At 40.6% G+C, this 4,590-nt stretch overlaps 1 protein-coding gene across 1 annotated transcript in view; it reads left to right on the top strand.

The window, feature by feature from the left end:
• The window catches only part of Kcnh5 (potassium channel, voltage gated eag related subfamily H, member 5), a 275,839-nt gene that overhangs the window by 83,920 nt on the left and 187,329 nt on the right, over positions 1–4,590 (top strand). The window lies entirely within an intron of this gene.

A 4,590-nucleotide genomic window follows, 5' to 3' on the forward strand; every position in this document is an offset into this window, starting at 1 on the left:
CACCTTCTCTTTCTCCTCCTCATTCTCCTCCTGCTCCTCCTCCTTCTCCTCCTTGTTTCTCCTTCTCCTCCTCATTCTCCTTCTCCTTCTCCTCCCTCCCCCGTGCAGGTTCTGAGGCTTCATAGAAAAACTCGGTCTAGGAGCTGTCCCTTAGCTTTTTTGCTCAAAGCTAGTGCTCTACTGAGTTACAGCTTCACTTCCTGTTTTTTTGGTGGTTAATTGGAGATGAAAGTCTCATGGACTTTCCTGCCCAGGCTGTCTTGGAACCATGATCCTCAGATCTCAGCCTTCTGAGTAGCTAGGATTACAGGTGTGAGCCACTGGGATGGCCCAGCTGCCTTTTTGCAGGCTTGTTAAGAGCAGCCCTCTCCCAAACTGGCACCAGCCCTCTCAATTCTGTTATCCCTTCCTCTTCCTGCTGCACAATGCTCCAAAGCCTGCCCATCTTGATCTACTGCTGGATTTCTCCCTGGATTGCTGAGCAGTAGCTGGAGTTAGGTGCATAGTGATAGGAACAGCTGCCACCTAATGCAGGTTCACAATCCCGAGTCCTCTCTGAGGTCATCTCTCTCATGTGCTGCTGATCAAATGCTCTTGTACAACTCTTGAATTTTCCCTTTTCCCAATTCTAACATTACTACCTTTCTTCATCTCAGGTGATAGGCATGACTTGTATCCTGTTTTTCTTTTTTTGGTTCTGTTTTTTAATTGTCAATCTGTTGGTCTGTGAGAAATGAGCTGTAAGGTGTTAAGCATGGAACCAGTCAGAGATGATGGTGGTGGAAGTTAGTAGAACTGGTTAGATTTCAGACAGGAAGAGTTGGAAAAATATGGAAGAAAGGGGGAGATGGAAGATAGATAGATAGATAGATAGATAGATAGATGGAACCTTGATAGGCCTTTTCCCTGCAGCTTTTTACCCTGTTTCTTCTGCATTATTCATCTCTCTTTCATAAGCCCATAAATACATCCATGTGACTTTGATCCTAAAATAAAACACATATGCACATGTGAGTAAAACACCCAACCTTGCTTTCTCTTTACTTTCTGCCATTTCTTTCATTTTTATGCTTCCTCAAACATGAGTCTTCACCTCCTTATCTCCATTTGCTTACAATTGAAAATTGACTCCTTTCTTGGTGCCACACTTTATTTACTCGATGTGAAAAACACATCCATACCAGCTTTAGCTTCTTTTCATGATTTTCTCTCTCTGATTGGTTCCCTTCCTACTTCCTTTGCTATTCCTCTCTCTTTTGCTGAAACATGCTATAATTTCTATTTCTTAATTTTTTCTGGTACTGGGAATTGAACTCAGGACTTAGTAAGTGGACACTCTACTAATCTAGCCCCACCCCCAACCCTTTTGTATTTAGCTTGTTTTTTGATAGGATTCTCTTGTCTCCATCTCTGAATAGCTGGGATTATAAGAGTGTCTACCACACATGGCTCCCTTTTTAAAAAAAAATAAGTTTTTTATTGTGAAAATACTGTACAGAGGGGTTACAGTTATATGAGCAAGGTAATGAGTACATTTCTTATCAAGCATTGTAGCCTCTTCCTTTGTTTTTCCCTACCATCCTTTCCCTCCCACCTCCTCAACTACACTCCCCCCCCCCACCTAAATTTGTAAAGTTCATTTTTCAACATAGTGTCTTGTACATCTCATTTTTGCACTGGGTCAACCTGTATCCCTATTTAAACACTTTGTTTTTTCCCTACTCCACCCCAACTTATACCAATATCAAATATGGTAAAAACAGGGGTTAGGGGAGGGACATACAAAGGAAGAAAAAAAATCACACGGTACCTTATAAATACGTTAGAAACAATAGCAAGGAAGAAAAAAAACCACTTGTGTCCCTATCTTGGGGTTCATTTCCCTTAACATCATCTTATCTGACCGTGGCTCTCTTTTTAAAATATTGATTACTATGATTTTGGAAATTATTGACAGATCAAGGATAGCTCTTGCAATAGACAGTTTCTCCACGAAAAGTGATTTAATTGGAGCCAGGTGACTCCCAGAGAATTCCCCGATCACTTTGACTCATGATCCTGCCCTTAGAAATCCTGTTCCAGAAGGCTCCTCTGGAAACGTTTTGTTTTCTAGCAGATGTCACTCTCTAGCCCCTGTTGAGATACAGCAGGGGCTGTGTTTGAAACCAACTCCCTCCCACGAAGCAAGCGTTCACTTGTTAGTGATGGGAGGCTGGAGAAGACAGGGAAGGTGTTGGAAGTGGTAGGTTGTGTCCAGTGGGTAGGGCAGGAAGATGCAATGGGACCAACAGGGTGAAAATTCTTCAAGGACTTTTTTCTTTCTCACTTAGCTCTAAGGCAGGAAAAATAATGAGTAGCACCTTTTCTGTGGTTCACTGTTGTGACATCTTTACCCCAGTGTTTCTAAAGTATACCTGCCACTCTGTTATCATCCTGCTCAATTGACTATTATCTTTATATATTTTTTCGTATTGCTTATTGCTTGCCTCTCCAGGTAAAATGGGGACCATATGGGCAAAGGGACTTTTCTGCCTGTTTCAAGTCTGCTATCTGAGTATAAACAGAACCTAGTAGATGCTCAGCCAAGTCCTACTTGAAAAAAATAGATGGATTTCAATATTCCCTATATGAAAAGTTGTAAATTCAGACCACTACCCTACTTTTCCATACCTAAGAACTTTAGTGATTGGTTTAATGTTTTAAACAATAATCTGGGTACTGGTGGCTCGTGTCTATAATCTTAGCTACTCAGGAGACTGAGATACGAGGATTGCAATTCAAAGCTAGCCAGGGGAAGAATGTCTGTGAGACTCTCAATTAACTACCAAAAAGTCAAAAAGTGGAGTTGTGGCTCAAGTGGTAAAGAGCTAGCCTGGAGAGAAAAAGGTAGCACCCAGGCCCTGAGTTTAATCCCGAGTACCAGCGTAAATTTTTTTAAACAATAAAAGGTAGATGTATAAATAAGTAACTGATCTCATTTTCTAGAACAGAGCTTGCTTTGTGACATCTTTCCCTACTGCCCTCTACCTTTCGAAATTACTCTGACTTTTCTCCCTGTTTTCTGGTTATACTGGCCACTCTCTGTCTGTCCATCCAGAATTCTGGAAGGGAAGAAGAGTATACTTCTCACCTGTTTTTGGATTTCTCCTCAACCCATTGGGTGTTCCACTGCCACCTCCATCCTTTTATTCTGTGAGCCTACTTTCTCTACTCCCATCAAATCTTCTGGGCAAAAGAGTTACGATTTTAGCAGTAAAAACATACCAGAACAAAACAAAACAAAGGTAAAAAAAAAAAAAGGTAAAAAACCATTTACTGTCTCAAGGGCCTGATACTTGCAAAAGAAATCTATGCTTTCAAGATTGTTTATTGTTTTGGCTATTGGTTTAAAAAATTTGAAACGGAATGCTGAGCTGCTTTCTTTATTCCCAGGCCTTATCTACCCTGCTCTTGAAAAATGACTGCCAACTTCCCTAGGAAGAGAGCTGAGGAGGAACTAGGAATTAGAAGAGCTGAAACTACTCTCTCTCTCTCTCTCTCTCTCTCTCTCTCTCTCTCTGTGTTGTTTTCATCCTTAATCCTGACTGAGCCCTGTAGATGAGTTTTCCATACTCTCCACGATTTATGTTTGTTTTTCACTGCCAATGGAAGAAAACCATGTGGGAATTTAAATGGTTTGGAAACAACTGTCTGTACCACAGGTAGAATTTGATGATAAGTTTGGATATTGTCTTCTGCACAAAGCAACGTAAGATCAGGACTGGTTCAACTTAGATTAGAAACACAGATACCTTTCTTCTTGTTGTTTGCTGAAGAAACAAAACCATGGAAGTACATTTTAGAGAAACACCTGCATCTTCCAAGTGTCCATTTGCCCCAAGGGAAAATACAGTGGCTTCCCAGGCTTGAGAATAGCCTTGCTGTGGCTACGAGAGACTCTAGTTGCCAACTTAGTACTTAGGGAGGAGTTCCCAGGGAGAAAAATGATGATGGTGATAGGATTTGGATAATAAGACAACACCAGAGAAGACAGAGCTAAGATAAATAGGAAGGAAACTTGGGTCCACAGAGGAAGGAAAGGAAATTGAAAAGTTTTCCAATCCTATGATTCTCCTTTCTTCTTTTTCATTTAATAGAAATTTAGATTTATCCGAATGCATCTACCCTCCCCTCTCTTCCCCTTCCACTTCCCTTCTGCTCCCACCCTAGAGTATCTGTTTAATCTGTCAATCTACTTGGCTTGTGTGATTGGCTACTCAGCTCTCCTGCATGATCCTTGCTCTTCCCATGTTTTGTACACTGCTGTGTACAACCTCTGCTCAATCAGTATTTTTATATTCATTACATCCAGGCTTTCTCTGGATTCCTCAAATCCATCTCAAACAGAACATCTTTCTCTAACCCTTAAAATACGTGGATTTGCATTTTAAGAATGATTACATACTCGTTTTCATTAGCTAGGTTGAGTCTTAACTTTTTCACATTGGCTTGTGCTTGACAACTAAAGGAAAACAGAATACAGTAACATTCTATGTATGTGGAAGCTAGATATAGCCACCTTAAATTTCTTTTTTTTTTTTTTTTTTTGGG

Source organism: Dipodomys ordii, unplaced genomic scaffold (assembly GCF_000151885.1).
Source record: "Dipodomys ordii isolate 6190 unplaced genomic scaffold, Dord_2.0 Scaffold2, whole genome shotgun sequence".
In the NCBI taxonomy this organism is placed as follows: Eukaryota; Metazoa; Chordata; class Mammalia; order Rodentia; family Heteromyidae; genus Dipodomys; species Dipodomys ordii.